The 16,852-nt window shown below is 41.6% G+C and overlaps 1 long non-coding RNA gene across 1 annotated transcript in view; it reads right to left on the bottom strand.

Annotated features, from left to right (window-relative positions):
• LOC137195558 (uncharacterized) overlaps nucleotides 1–12,587 on the bottom strand; it is a 39,471-nt gene extending 26,884 nt beyond the window's left edge. The window contains exon 1 of the long non-coding RNA XR_010931136.1: nucleotides 12,225–12,587. This is a non-coding gene — a long non-coding RNA (uncharacterized lncRNA). The remainder of the gene's footprint in view (nucleotides 1–12,224) is intronic.
• Nucleotides 12,588–16,852: the final 4,265 nt, after the last annotated feature.

The raw sequence follows: 16,852 nt of genomic DNA, 5'->3' as shown, positions 1-16,852 counted from the left end.
GCTGACTATGCAAGGACGCACAGCTCACACAGATATATTTTACACATACACAGTCACACTTGTATTATATGAATGCGATGACTTCCAGTTAAACATCCATGTATGCATACAATCAAATGTACACATCAACAACCAATATAAACCAATATTCTAATTGTAACAGTAATCAAATACCTCTGATAATATTTTTTTCTAAACCGGTGAACCACATACATATATATATATGTGTGTGTGTGTGTGTGTGGTGTGTGTGTGTGAGTGTGTGTGTCTTGGCCCGAAAAATGGGGATGATGTGTGGTATAATTCATCTTGAATAATTTCCTGCACATTCTTCTTCATGCTATGCCTCAGGAGCACTTCAGGATGAAAGGGAATGCTAATGCTGTGGCTGTATCTCACCGAACAATGTGTGTTTGTGTGCTGTATGTGTGTGTGTGTGTGTGTGTGTGTGTGTGTGTGTGTGTGTGTGTGTGTGTGTGCTGCCTCACTAAGCACATTTATGATAATTAACGGATAGAAGAGGTCAGCTACAGTGTGTGTATGTGACAGACAGAGTGAGTAAGAGGGAAGGAGACAGAAAATGATGGAGAGAACAGTATAGCGCTGATTTACATAAATTGGTAATATTGTCACTGGCTTCCTTTCTCTGCTCTATAGAATTTGTATTGTCGTTTTTTTGTGCTGCAGTTTTAAGAGAGGTATCATTTACACTCTCACAAAGAGAAAATGTTTTATGAGTAACTGTTCACAAAAGGCACAGTGCTGTACCTTAATCATTAAAGTATCAGGTAAATACCTGATACTTTTCTTATATAGTTGTTTCTATAGTTTGAGGAGCTTTGAAGTGACAAACTCTGGTTGAAAATTACAGTAACTAAATAATTTGATGAACAGTTTAACACTATAAATAAACCCACAAATACATGTAACTTGAAATATTTTCAAAAAGAAGTGCATTGTGTGTCCCATTACAGTTTTTGTCTAAATATACTCAATAAAAGCCAACCTACAAATTCTCTCTAATCGGCTGAAAAACAAGAAGAAATGGCTAATTGAAACCCTCAGAATATGAGCAAATATCAGTTTAGTTCTGATGGCCATGGTGCAAGTATTAGCACTGCATACCCAATAACCAGCGTGCATTAGAAAGCTAAACACAGGTCGATCTCGTAGGTGACAGTAATCGAGGGCATTAATACATGCAAATGAAATGCTCAGCATGCATAGCTGCCGATGACAGTAATTGAATAATTGACTTTCAGAGCGCCGTATTCCTGTCCACATCCTGCACAGAAATTTGTATGCATTAATGTGTATGCGTGCGCGTGTCTATGCCAGCGGACATTTTAGGTCTACCCTCCTCACACTCTCACTACTGCCAAACGCCTTAAGATGGTGGCACCTTGAGGCAGAGAGAGACACTCATAGAGAAAGCCAACCTCCTCCTCTCTTTCCCCCTTCTTCCACCTCGGGTCCTCACGACAACACAGGACAGGCCCCCCTCCTAACCCTTAGCCCCCCTAATAAATATTTAATTCACCCCTCTCTAATAAGGATATTAGGCGAGTACACCCCAGCCCTGGCGTATATGCATGAGTCCTTTCTCATCAAATTTACATAAAAGAGCCAGATGCTAATGCGAGCGTAGCAACTACTGCTCACTATTCTATATGCGCTGGTACTGGCCCCCAAGTCTGAAAGCCCATATAATTTAATTGTCGAACAGCATATATTTTTCAAATGGTTCACCGTATTCAAATTACATCTAGGCCTCGATACCATATGCTTTAAAAAGAGCGGGAAGCCTGGCATATCTTAATTGCAGTGGCGAAGCGTCTATAGTATTTATGCTTATTTAATGTTTTCTAAAGCACTTCCCATTTTTTGAAATGATACTTAATACAGACGTATTTATGTATAATGTAAAAAAAAAAATTACATCTGGATACTCGCACAATAAATACAGGGACAATGTGTTTTACAGTCAGAGCTGGTTCACATATTAATTACCTTTTAAACAATAAAATTCAATTCAGGTTTAGAAACTATATTAGGCTGCGAGTGTTAGGAGTACACTAATGGGAGATTGACAATGAATACAATGAGAGACAATTAGCATTATAATTTACAACAAGTACCTTGATATTGATAGATCGTGGACATACATGCAGTATATTGTATATAAAAAACAACATCCAGACCACTTAAATGGAGAGTATCGCATGTTGCACATTGAGACTCTATGCTCCAATGTTTGTAATTAATAGAGGATGAATAATGCAGCGACATGAAATATATTATTTACACCCTTCCATCTTCTAGGAAGATTCAAAGCATATTTCAGATGCAATTATACTAATTTATTTATACTGCATAGTATTTGCATAATCAAAAGTCAGCGGAGCACAGATATCCTAGAAGACAGGCTGACAGCCAGCTTTAGACCTGTAGTGCAAAAATAGCATTTATACACACAGCCTGATTGTGCTCTGCTGCTGCCACAGTATTGATATCTCATCTTGCAGCTAAGTAGCTGAAAGTCTAGTTGTTGGCATTATTATCATTGGCAACACAGGTAAAAAGTATATAATGTGGCATTAACACCGTATTCTACCTAAAATCCTACAATGTCTGCAGTTAAAGACATTTTGCGTATCAAAAAAAATAAATAAAAATGTCGACTGGTACTCATACTTTGCCATCTGAATTATGTCTAAAGATGAAGATATTTCAAAACATAATTTGGCCACATATTCCCCTCTAATCAAAATAGTTGTAGACCTATTGAGTTGTTTTCTTTATCTCAAAATCATTTCCTAATTTATTCATCCTTTTCTGTTCTCTCTTTATTGCCTCTAGACTGAGCCTTTTTACCAATCAGTCATCAGGTTCTATGGTCAGAGCTAAAATGTAAGAGAAATATAGGGTTGCTGTGGCAGTCTGTCGGACAAGCATGCAGATGGAGAATTTAAAGCAGGTCTAGGCAAAATATCGACGAAAGCCTCTGCTGTGTCTAATTTAGATTAGATAATTCAGATTTTGGCTTCGCTCCAGCCTTACTTGTTGTAACTGTCACCTCGATGGACAATTAAGGGAATAAACTCATGCTTACAAATTTAAATAGGCCAATTATGTTTGCAGCCAATCACACAATTAGTCTGAGAGCATCTGTGCCATGAGCATAGTGTTCGTATACTGACACATTTTCTGGGACTCACTCTTAGTTCTAGGTTTCACCTTGTGGTAAATACTGCAAAAGTTTGACTACTTATTGGTTGCATATTATTCTGTGTCATAACTACCAAAGAGACCATTTTAATACCACGAGAGCTGAGCAATCTCATTCTGCAAGACAACAACAAACCTGCACCACACATACGGCACAACGTTATCACTTTCGAACACAATCACGTTGAGTTACGTATGGAAGTAGATCTTCAACAGCACAGAGACGGAGAGCAAGGTGCCTGTCTAACATGTCGGCCATGCATATCCACGCAGTTAGCTGAAGGGGAGGGCCATACAGCGTGGCAGAGCACAGCATGCCCGCTGCTCCCCACAAGACGCTCAAGTGGCCATGCATGATGTCATTAAAAAGGGCCCAACCATGACATTCCTCAGTGGATTATTGGCAAGTTATGGCTGGCTGATCTGTTGTGGAGGGAGGTCGATCAGATCCCTGTTAATCGGTGATGACACCATTAATGAAGCCAGTGACACCTTTCATGTGTTTGTGTGGGTATGTGTGTAAAAGACCAAAACTCAGATTTTGCTATATATAAACCACAGCCTCAGACTCATCAGACTTCATCAAGCAGCTAAGAACATCATGACCTCAATTTAATGAGTGAATGTTACTAAATCCATTAAAAATCAACTGTTGTATGTGAGATTACCTCATAGGAAGCATACTTGAACACTGTAATATGTGTCTACACTGAGCCATGGAGACAAGGAGTGGGTGGCATTCTAGTTTCATGCATACAGCACGCACGCACACACACGCATACACACACACACACACACACACACACAGAAACCAGGAACCAGTCCTGCATTGGCAGGGGCTGATGCTGCCATTCGCATGGTGATCTCACCTACCGTTGCCGTGGCGACACCAACCAGAGGGAAAAGCCTTATTGTGTGTGCGCATGCGTGTGTGTGTGCCTGTGATTGTGACAGAAGCTTGAGCTCGAGGAAGAGAAGGAGGAGGAGGAGGAGGAGGAGGAGGAGGAGGAGGAGAAGAAGGAAGAGAAGGAGGGCCTGCAGGAATTCACATTGTGCCTGGCTTGTTTAAGGTTTATGCCTCATTCATTTACTACCCTTTATCAGGGGAAATACTGAACCGGCCCTTTCAATTATCAAGGCAGTAAATTCAGCATGGATCCGCCATTAAAATAGCAGGCCAGTGCTTTAATAGGGAAAGTACCAGCATATGGGAAAGGAGAAGGTGCATGACAATTAATTTGCATACACCAGATAGTGAGACAAAGATTTTTGATGTCCTTTAATAAAAACAAAAGCACTTAAAAATAACACCACGTACAGCTCCTACCCATTGAGAAAAGCCATAAAATAAAATTTAAAAAAATCATAGACAAAGATAAACAGGGAGGAAAACATGCAGGGCTTCAGATTTCATTTTGTATAACAAGACATGCATGCTCAAACACTGACAAGCAGACACATGCATGCAAGCATACTGAACACACACATGTATGCTCCGCCACTACTGACACACCACTACTCTTATTTCTCGAAAGGCAAACAGCCAAAATAAACTCCCCTACCAGCTGGTATTGTTGAATTCTATTAGTGATGAAGAGCTAACTCAGACTATAGGGGTCATCTGCTCATCAATGGGTGGTGGTGGCCTAGGCTTGCACCACAGCTATGAATGCACTGAATTCATTACCCCTGGTGCACAGATGGTGTCTGGCTGCCTGTCTCAAGTTCAAGTTCATGTCCAGGAGACACACACACACAGAGCAAGAGAGAGAGAGAGAGACACGGCCCAAGCCAGACAGACAGACGTTGTTGACTGAGACACTGCTATTGTTCCCTTTCATCAACATGATGTAGTAGCCTCACGAGCTATCCGAGACGTCTGGGTTAGTTAATCGCAGAGACAAATGCACAGGACTACATACACACAATCTTGCAAACACAGACATACAAACATAGAAACACATGGAGCCAGTCAGCCTCAGCAGCATGAAGGCAGCCCTGCATTTCTGCTCAGTGAACCTGGATAAAATAGTTTGGACTGTAGCTGGCTAATACTGAAGATGATGCTTCTGACAGCCTTTCCCACTGAAAAAGAACCCAGATATCCAACCACTTTGTCACTGCAAAACAATCTGGGGGTAGGCCACAATGAGTAACAAAAAATACAGCCATGCAACACATATTAACAAATCGCACCCGTATGACGAGTATATTCACATCCTTTGTCTGGCACAGAAATTACCCAGGGCCGAAACATATTATAAACCTGCTACTGCACCTGCCATACGCAGCACAGGGGCACAGAGAAAGCACATAAAAACCTCAGGCATGCTCACATAAAATATGCTGATTGCCCGTCCAATGAATATGAAAACACCTTCCATGGTCGCCATGGTTTTGTTACTCAACAAATCACGTGACCTCAATGGCTGTGGCGCACTGTATATTTGAGCGTGGAAGGAGGGCACAGCCAAGCGCATAGCCCCCATTTACAGAGGAGAAGGAAGGGGGACCGTCACCACCCCTTTCTGCACGCATAGTCAAATCACACGCCTATATTTATATATATATATGGAAATGGGGAGCTGGGAAATGAATGGCAGGGCCTCTCTTTTCAGCAACACGCTTGTATGGTAAGAACACTCCATACACAATATAAAAGCATACTTTTGGCCACCTCACACACCAATATGGCACAACTCTCAATTACAGAAACACGAGGAAGAATAGAAATGCACCATTACACTATAATGTAAATTTTAAATATAGATATGGAGGCCACGTCATCACTGATAGAGAACACAGTTCATTATTTTTAAAGACTGGTAGCAGCAGTGATTGCCAGTGTTTATAAAAAGCATTAATGTGAATGAAGTTTGTGAGATTTACTCAATCTTCAAAGACAGGCAGTAAAGGCGGTGCAAACTGCTTCCCACACTGCATCTCTTCTCTATGCAATCCAGGAATACTGAAAGTGGCTGAGAAGGGAGATGCATGCAAGTGTGATTTGCAGCTGTGTGAGACAGGTGATGCTGCTCTCTCCTGGTAACAGTACATCTCAGCATTGCATTGGATTTCCTACTGACAGGGTGGACTAAGATCTTTTTTTTTTTATTTGACGCTTTAGAAGATGGGCCTAAAGGTTAGTAGAGTGTAAGGGTGAATCAAGTGAGTGGATAGTTTATCTTGTGTGTAGCCTCCAAACCTAAAAAAAAAGCCTAATCTGATAATTATAGGTTTAATCAAAATATACAAAGGCAGGTTTGGTCTCAATTTGTTGTTGGAATGAAGAATTCATGAAATGAGCCACTATTCTAAAAAGATAAAGTAGGAAATAAAATACATCATACTGGAGGTGCTGTTGTAGTTTAGTGAAGAGAGGAGATGGTAGCTTAGTTACAGACGCCGAGTTTTTTTTTCTTTTCTTTTTCCTACTCTGGGTTGACGTTTGGTGTGGCCCCCAGATTAAAACACTGTTCCCTTTCATAAAGCTGGACGACGATTTCAATCGACTTAACCAAGGACAATAAGACTTGTTTTATTCACCGCTGCCCAAACTGTGTTCTCAAATTTTCTCTCGGGCAAACGACCTGATATTGTATGCTGTCTTTGACAGAGGTCGGGAACAAGAGACACTAGTTTTGTCTGACGGTGTGAGAAAGTCGGCAAGAGACCTTTTCAGCAAAGGCGGAGTTGACTCTGTTTCTGTTCTGGCTCTGTTTAACTCTGCATTTGAATAATAAATAATCCTCGATTGCAAACATCACAGATTACTGAACCAATCCTGTACTTGAACTATGACTTAATCGGATATGTTAAAAAAAAAAAAGAAGAAACAGAAAGAAAAGAATACACACTTTCAAAAGCACAGTAGCCTAAAAATAGATAAAAATCAATTCTTGAATGATCAAACTCTGTCATTAAAGGCTTGTTTTAAGCACGTGGTCTACACCGGAAACAGCCTCTCAGCTGACAGATCCAGCAATCATCAAGTGCGTAACAGTCACCTCAAGCTGTGTGTATTTGGAAAAGCTCAAAACAATTTATTGTATTTTATGTTAGACTTTGAAATGAACTTAGCTATAAGTGCAAAGCTTCTCACCATTACTTAAACAGACAAAAAATCAATTATAACTGTATTTTTAAAATATTTGAGGAAAGCCGTGTCCACTGACCTGTTAATATAGTTAAGTATAAAATATGCCGTTTTATATGGATTTATAATACTAATATTCCACCCTATACTAATATGCCTCCTAAACAATTGTTCCTCTAACAACCTTAATTTCAAACAATCATCCTCCACTCATGGTCAAGTTCAAATTCAAACAATGCACGAGATGTCACCTATTCAAATGCCCCAGACTTCTTTATGCAACATTATCTGCGCTACAAGCTACTAATTCTCAGGACAAGTATAACGCCTGGATCCGCGCGCTCAAGTGGGGCCATACAGGATTACAGAGTTGTAGCACATCCCTTTCAAATTCATAAACCCGCATAGTTTTAAGATAATGACCCTAAGTTCTCATTATCAGTACAATTGGCGAGACATTACGCATTCAAGACCGTTACTACTCCAAGTTTAGGAGCGCCGCGTCGGCTGGGGCTGGGAAACGTCGCCTCTTTCTTTGGGGATGCAGATGAGTCTGGTGCACTTGACGTCTTTTCATGACCCCTGTCGGCCCCCATCCCCCCCTCCCCCCTCCTCCTCCCAGCCCTTCCTCACGGCGCTGTCTGTCATATTGGGCCTGGGCATGGCATTGCCACTTGCCCCACCGAGCGTGGGAATGGGATCGTCCAGTCGTTCACATCTCCTGCACTGCGGTTAACGGAATCAATTAAGCAGGCCCGACCCCCCCATCTCCCCAATCCCCTCACTCCCTCCCTCCTTCCTCCCCTCCCTCTTCTGCCACCTCCCTCCTTCTCATAACCCCACTCCCCCACCTCTCTCTCTCTCTCTCTCTCTCCTTCTCTCTTTCTCTCTCTCTGTCCCTCCATTTTTGTCAGTTCACTATACGTCCTAATTATTACTGTTTGGGATGCCAGCGCCGTTTCCTGGCCGGACTCGATCATGCTGAAATAAGAAGCATGGAGGGGTACACGTGGGTTTCAACAGAAGCTCTGAATGTCACTCTTTCATTCCCATAAAATGCTCACATGGATCCTATGTTGAAATTTCATTCAGATTAAATACAATTTAAAATCATACCTCATGTTATAGGATCAAATAGGCTATAAATATTAACATGCAATATCTGGCCTGAAGGGAAGTTCAGTGTGTGTGTGTGTGTGTGTGTGTGTGTGTGTGTGTGTGTGTGTTTAAATGTGGATGAGTGAGCGCACGCACGTGTGTACAACAGTAATGTACATTATAGCCCCTGAAAACGTTGCTAAATAAATTGAGGAGTTGCAAAAACTGTTCCCTCCTGGTGAACATATCTTAAATGATAAACTTGTATGTACATTGTGGAAAAATGACAAAATAAAGTCAGATAGATGAATAGCATCTATAATCTCAGGTCCATGGGAAAATGGAGTAAAAAATATCATGAGTCTTCCACAAGTCCTCGATGAGTCTGGAAGTAGTTTTTACTTTCGGTTATCTAGCTTTATGACGAGCAGAACACTCATACAGCTAGATAACCAAAGATAACAACCCACTTCCCATTCTTCAGCAATAATCCACATGTACATTTCCTCTTCTGGTCTCCAAGTTTCCATCTCTCAGAACTCAAATAAATTTAGCAAAAGACATCAGTGTCCTTTTTCAAGTCACATTGTGCATTATATTCCTTATATTCCCTTTTTGCCATTGAGGGCCACTACTGCACAGCCCGAACTGTTATACACCCAGTGCAAAAAGGCGGCAATTCTTCGAAAAAATGATATATAATCCCAATGTTAATGTCATATTCACTTGACATTAACCAATATTACTGAGTTGAAGTAGGCCTTGAAAATCGCGGTAAGGTGCAGTCATCCTTGCACAGGGGCCCTAATTTGCAATGCAAATACCTTCAATCCCACAAAAGGCTCTTTCGCCTCTATTAAGTGGTTGTGGCAGTAGCAATAGATATCCTGTGAGGCCGGCGGAGAAGAAACACGGTGGAGAAGGGGGGAAATCCGGTTTCCTGTGGAAAGTGCAATGACGGCACAGGGAATTACGACGCAAATGTTTCGGATTATGAAGACAGGAGCTTGTTTTTTTTTGGCCAAAGAGTGTCAAGTTGTCCGTTCACATCCAGCGTGTACTTAAGGAGAGATAAAGCCGATGACTCTGAGCCAAAGGGTCCGTTCTGCGGGCTGCATGGTCGGTCGATCTGAAAAGAGTGGGGGAATAAGGGCCATCCCCGAAGGATAGGGGGCTGGGGGTGGCCAAAATATGGACCAACCCCGGTGAGGTCAAAGGCCTCGGACCACGACAATGTAACTGCGGTGATGTCATGAAAAAAATCGCAAATGCACCCTCCTATCCATGCACAATCTCCATCCATTACACAGCGCGCGTTGGAGTAAGTCCGCCTTGCAGCGAGTAGTCTGCACGCCTTCTCTCACACAGGAATGAAAATGGATGGCAGAGAGACCATATGCTTTTTACACAGAATGAGAGCGATTCAATTGATTTTAATGGGAGATGCGATCAGTTAGCGGCCTTTAAACAATAAATAATGAAACAACTCAATGAAGAGAGCATCGCGGAGCTGCGTGAGCGCCAGCGTCTTCTGTCTATCCAATGTAGGCTGTAATTTTCTATTCGCAATAACACGCTACTCGCTTATTGCTCCCATTCACATATGAGGCTCATTAGGAGTTAAATTGCTCTCACGTACTCGGTTTTGCGTCGAAATCCTTACTAGTCTCTTGTGTTTTTTTTTTCTTTTCTTTTTTGTCATCGTCGCATCCGAAGGGTAGACCACAATGGTCTATTCAGGTAGGCTGGCGATGTCGCTTCACACGAAATAAAACCCAAGCGCTTCACCGTGTAGCCTGCGTGTGTTAACCCCGCTCACTTTTCCACAGAAATGAAAGAAGTTAACCGATAGCTCAGCACATATGGGTCAATATATAGGATCTTTGTAACTGAGTCAACAATACCAGGCAGTGAAACATGTGATGGATCATGCGCAGGAGCGTGCAACTGCAGGTTACCGAGTCAGTTTATGGTACCTTTTGCACAACTTTGATTCTCCTCGGACCATAAAACACCCCCCCAGTTCAGAAAAAAAAGTTAGTCTCTGGATGTAATTGACTCAATTCAAGTTGTGTCTGCATGTGAGAGAGAGAGCTTGTGTGCATGTGTGTGTGTGCGTGTGAGTGTGTGTGTGTGTGTGTGTAGGCTACATGACATGTGGACTATCAGGTGGTGACAAATTAAAACCGTATTATTTGTCAATGGCATCATCAACTTTTTTGACTTCCTTCAGGTGTCCCATTCAGTTGCGACAGTTTTAGATCTGCCTCACAAGTTAACCCGGTTTCGTTGGTGGGAGGGGCAAAGCAGCGGTTCTTTAATGAGCAAATATGATTCACGAGGCCCTGTGCATTTCCATAAGGGATTACTATAAACACCATCCTGTCCCTTATGTTCACAGTCACAGCTCTTGCATCGTTATTACTTTGATTCAGTCATCTTTTTTTTCTAAATAACAGTCTCGCTGCAACATATGACACAGAGCAGTTGCCTGAATATGTCCAAATGACTGACCACTGGAAAATACCCAAAACGCACTAATTTACGCACATATTCCTCATTGTTCTTCTAATGAATCGCCAATTTTCTAGTGCCCAAAACCTGATCTACAATCACTCTGCCCCCCTGATGTAGATTCGATGAATGGTAAACTGTAAGGCCACCTTGATATCATGAAGATCAACATTATAAAGCACACCTCATTAGGGTAAAGGAGACTTCAGAATAGGCCTCCCACACAGAGGCCATGCTTTAATCACAGCACACCATTTTTTTAAACTTACAACCTGCTGATCCTCTTGAAATTATAATAAGCTAAATTTCCGTGAAGGTTAATGATACAGTGCTGAGATGCCCAAAAAAAAGTGTCAGACGGGTGCAATTGTGTTCGTATTATCAGCTGCATTATTTCAACAAATGATGCTTTTGTGCGTGATAACGCACGAATAACAACACAATGAACACTTTGTTTTCAAGACATTGTGTGACGATTACGGTGACGTTACTCATTCAATGTAATGAACTTTTTTTACTTTTGTCTCGGCAAAGCATTTCAACTCGTTTTGTACAACAACAACAAAATAAACTTGTGATTTTATGTGATTTGCTGATAACGAGTCTCCATATTTTTTTCCCCCATTTATCCTGAAATAATCTCAAACACATCGCTCTCCATTTCACATATCACACTGTATCGAGTCAAAAAGCTTTAGACTGAGTGTCACAGCGGTATTGAAATGTTTCATGTCTTATATATAGGCCTAATAAAAATAATTCATGTCAAAACCACTTTTAAAAAAGACGCTCGTTTTTTTAACCTTAAGAACAAAAGAATGTAACTCCAGACGCATTGTTTTGAGGATACGGCCGATTAAACTCTGAAGTGAACTTAATTGCAGAAGGCAAGAATATAACCAGAGAAGCCGGCCATGAAGTGCAACATATTAAAGCAAGCATTATTAATATATATCATCACGTCTGTGTCAGACTTTAAATAAGTTACCGGTCAGTTGGAGCATATACAGTAGCTTCTAAAAGGTGCTATAAAGGTCTAATCTATTCGCCCTTATTCCAAAATGTGCGAGGAAACATTCACTGTCACAAAAACTTCACATTTCCCTCTAAATACGTGGAATTTAATCACAAATCATTGGTCCTCATCAGCTCTTAATAAAACAATTGCACAAAAAACATCTATGTCTTGTCGATAGCCTGATATTTTAACTTTTACGCACAGGGAAACCTTTATGCACTCCATTCCCTCTACGCAGCCTGTTAAAGGAGGCACAAAAGTTGCACTTACTTTATAAAAGGCGATTCAAATCACTGCAATCGACCAGAAAGCGTCCCGAGCAGGAGAAGAAGAGCGGTGTTCAGTTGGGTCCGTGCGCACCGTGATGTGGTATATGTTCCCCTCAAATATCCCAGCCGTATTATTTGGTGGGGGGGCATCACTTTAAAATTGCCGCGAACACTCTGTAGCCTGCATTAGGCGTGCTTCAGCTGCTCTGTGCAAAGTATGAGCATATCCCAAGCACATGATAGACGAAGAGAAGGAAGAAGGAGGGAGGGAATGGGGAGAGGGAGAGAGATGCAACTTTCCCATAACGTCTACCGTCTACCAGCACCAAATAGAAAAGTGCATGCACAGTTGAGCTCTCAGAGTGTGCAAGTTTTTTTCCCCTGTTGGTGGTGGGGTGGGATGAGCAGGGAGGGGGGGGGGGGGGGGGGGGGGTGTGATGATGATGATGAGGAGGAGGAGGAGGGGTGGGGGGGGTGGCGGGGTAGTGGGGGGTGAAGGGTGTGTGTGGGGGTGGGGGGGTGGGGGGGTGGGATGTAAAGTCCATCCTTCTGTGTGAGGAGAGGACGTGCTCTGAAATTCAAACAAGTTCCCTCGGTTCTTTTGTTGCACGCACGAACTGAGGCAGCATTGTTCGCGGTTTGGCGTGGACCTCTCCCTCCTTTTCCCTGACCAGGTTACGAAGTGAGCCTCGCAGTTGGGTGGTAATGAATTTGCTGCAGGCGCTTCGCTAACACGCTTTGACAAACGGAACGCATTTACCGGTTTCCAGACAGAGGGGAAATGATTTGCTACATGCAATTCCCAAACTAAGTCTAGAATGAGGTCAATAATAAAAAGAAAAAGAAGGAAAAAACACAGCACTTTAAACTTCACTCAAAATGTTTTGATTGGATCTGTGTGTACAATATAGGCCTACACTAGACTTATGAATTCACCTTGCTCCCAGTAGCCTAATAATCTTATAAGACTCGCACACAAGAGCGCGTGCCCCCCTCCCCTACTGGACACACACACACACACACACACACACACACACACACACACACACACACACACAGCCTAGAGAGAGAGAGAGAGAGAAGGGAATGGGAAGATAAGAAAAATCTTTCACAAAAAGTTAGAATGAGGTGACCTACTTGTCAGTAGCCTACCAGTAGCCTGTGTCCTCAGTTAATTCTCATGGTGATGGCATACTTTTTTTTGTTTTCGTGAATATATAATAATACTCGACTTTGACTTTGACAGCAAAACGACTTGGAGCGCTTTACTCTGCTAGAAAACCACTTCTCTCCCTGTCTTTGGCGCAAAAAAAAAACAACCAGCTCCATTATTTTCACCGGTCACAATTTTCAAATAATTTTTCTTTTTTCAAAACGATATCTATTTATAAGTATTTGAGTGTCTCACAAAACCCCCTCAGAACTCAGGAAAAAAAAAACATCATGTGACTGAAAAGACATCAAACTGGGTACGCAAAGCATCTTCTCTCATATTATGCCCCCCACCCCTACTCCCCTTTTGCCTAATTGCAGGCGTATCCATTAGATTCAACCGGATTCACGTTTTAGTTTAACAGCGAGGGCACGTTCAATGACGTAGACAAGCATATCAGCTACGTGCAGCCATATTTAAATACATCAAGGCAATTAGCGCATCAAAATATGCAAATCCAGCTTACTACATAGTCCGCCCGGCCGCAGTCGGAGTAATTTCCCCCCAGCCAGTTCTTGGGTGTTTGATTGCCGTTTTGAAAGCCAACATAGCCTTGTTTGTTTTTCCAAGAGGCTTCGTTAATGTGAACGGGACAGAAGGGAGACATGAAGAGAAGGGGAACCGTGGCTCCTGCGTGGAAAACCGCCCATGCGTAATGAGACGACCCGCTTCGCCATTCTCAAATCTCCGACGCCGTTGGCTCTGGTGTGCGTATTATTTTTAATATTGATGCATATTCAGTGGGTAGATTTGCATTGTATACTTCTTCAATTATTGTTTATTTCGACCTAGTTTTACATGCTTTTGCGTCTGATGTGCTGTTATAGCGATGACATTTATTACTTCAAATTTCTGTCTTCGTGTTCAAAATGTTGGACAATGTAATATTGACTGCGGTGACAGGATATTGACGACATTTGCGATTCTCAGTAATTAAGATTGTCTTTCATCTGAATGATGTAAATGCCTTGATAGCCTTTGAATACTCAAATACAAGCATGCATGAACAAAGAGCTCTGTGCTGGGCAAACAATAGAGGAGATTCAGAGGTAATACTGAGGAGGTGATTTAAGATCGAGGCGGCTGGCTCGTAACAGTTGAGGACATAGTCTCTGTGAAAACTAATAACCAAAAAGTCTCCTGCCCAGTTTGTAAGAAATCCAGTGACGCAGCGCTGACATTTAGGCTACAATTGCTCTGGCTGTCTCCTCCGTGTCCGTGCACGCGCTCAGTGGTGCCAGGGAACGAGCGCGCGCAAGCAAGTGCCTTGCGCATAGAGAAAAAATATCTACATGATCACATAATATAAAATAGAAGACAGGCATTTACATATAATTATCTCTATCATTCTTTCTCTATTATAAAACTGCACTTACTGCACCTTTTTGGTCCTCACAGAGAAAGCATATATGCCTTAAATCAGACATTTCAACTTACCATTAATTAACAAAATCCAATGATGCTGCTGCTGTTACTCGATTTTTGGCAACGTGCGATGTTTCTATCAAGTTGGCGGGACGTTTTCCAGGCAGGGAAACTTTCTGCTGGAAGACAAAACAGATGCAGCACCTATAAGCTACTCCCCTCGTCATTGAACCTTGCTCTTAAACTGCTCGTGGCTCAACACCAGTGGTCAGGCTGGCTCACCTAAAGATATTCAAAGCCACAGAAGTCCGTTACCCCACCTATGCTGGGCTTCTCACTCTAAAAAGTAATGATTTAGTCATTACTCGCCCTTAAATATTAGGATATATACGTTACTTGAAGCTATATGTAGGGAGCTTAAATAGTCCAATCATCATCTTCTGGTGTATTGCCCTTTTTTTTTTCTTACAACCTCCCAAAATACGAAGGTTACACACACACACACACACACACACACACACACACACACACACACACACACACACACACACACTTGTGATTCACGCGTTTGCTATACAATATTAAACTGGGGATAATTTTTTCCAAAATGTTTTTTTTTTGTTTTGTTTTTGGTTTTCATAAAATGACATTGAAGGGTTTTAATTGGAAGGTTGAGGTGATTGAGATCATTTAACAAAGATGTATTCTTTAGATTGGTGAGTGTAATTTTGTCACTGATACAGGGTCGAGTATTTCGTTAACATCACTTCTTTTTGGGGAAAAAGTAGAATCTTAACATTAGTAGGTTAAATCACATACAGCTTGTCTTTACTTACCCTCCTCACCACAGCCTGTAGGCTATAGATCCTGAGTCTGTAAGAGAGCAGTCGGCTGTTCAGTGATCTTCAATTTGAATCATGTACAGAAGAACACACTCATAGACACCCGGTTTGCTCTTTGCTGATAAAATAACTTGGTTGTGTTAAAGTTAACGGTGTTTCTATGATCACACAACCATTCACATCATCAGGCCGCGTGATCGAGCCAAAGAAAACGACAGTTTTACTGAGAACTGCTGATAACTGCTGTGGTTAAAAACAAGGACGAACAAAACAATACAGGTCGTTTTTTTTTTCATCTTATAATTTCGTTCCTATTTTCAAATGTTCTTATATGATGCTGTGATGTGATATAAGACAATAGTTTGTCTACCAGCCGATTAAAGGATTAATCTAAAACTACGCAAGCAAAATAATCTTATTTTCTGAGGGTTTCGGTGAGGCAAAAAATATATATTAAAATACACCTTTTTTCATTTTTAGGCCAGACAGCAGGCTTCGATACAGTCTAATAGGGAGAGGCGACGCTCCTCTGCCACTGGAAACAGTGTTGTGGAATTGTTAAAATGAAACACCTCCAAGTTAAAGAGGCAAATAGGTATCCTAACTGTTTTTTTGTTTTTGTTTTTTTGTTTTTTTCAATAGCGTACCTGTAGTTGTCAAGGTGTGAAGTGTCTCCTGCACACCGTGCACTAATCAATTCTTTTTTTACTCCTTTGAGATACAGACGACAAACAAAAGTCCATATTCTAGCCTCTATGTATGTGAAAACTTACATCATTATTATTATTAATATAATTAATATCATCATCATCGTCGTCGTCGTCATCATCATTATGATATGTTGCCGTTGTCTTTACTACTAGAGTATTCCTCTTATATATCAGATCTTAAACGGTGACTACATAGAATGAGTGTTTCACTTAAATTAATTGATGAGGGAGAAATCTTTCACAAAGCCATGTTGGTGAAGCACTTACAGGAGTACACAGGCTTATTTAGCTTTGCTCCACCTACATGAATAGCTTTGGAGGCTGAGGATGAGGATGCGGAGGATGAAGGTTGAGGGGTGGGGGTGGGGGGTGGGTGGGTTTAAACTACACGACTAAATGGTGACATCTAGTGGTACTTGTGGAGAACGTCGATGATGAAAACGTGGCCGCAGCCTTCACGGTCAATAAGGTGCATGTAAACCGGCTCGCCCCATCACAC

This window comes from Thunnus thynnus, chromosome 2, assembly GCF_963924715.1.
Source record: "Thunnus thynnus chromosome 2, fThuThy2.1, whole genome shotgun sequence".
In the NCBI taxonomy this organism is placed as follows: domain Eukaryota; kingdom Metazoa; phylum Chordata; class Actinopteri; order Scombriformes; family Scombridae; genus Thunnus; species Thunnus thynnus.
Note: the sequence above shows the minus strand (reverse complement) of the source record. Positions and strands in the feature narration are given on the sequence as shown.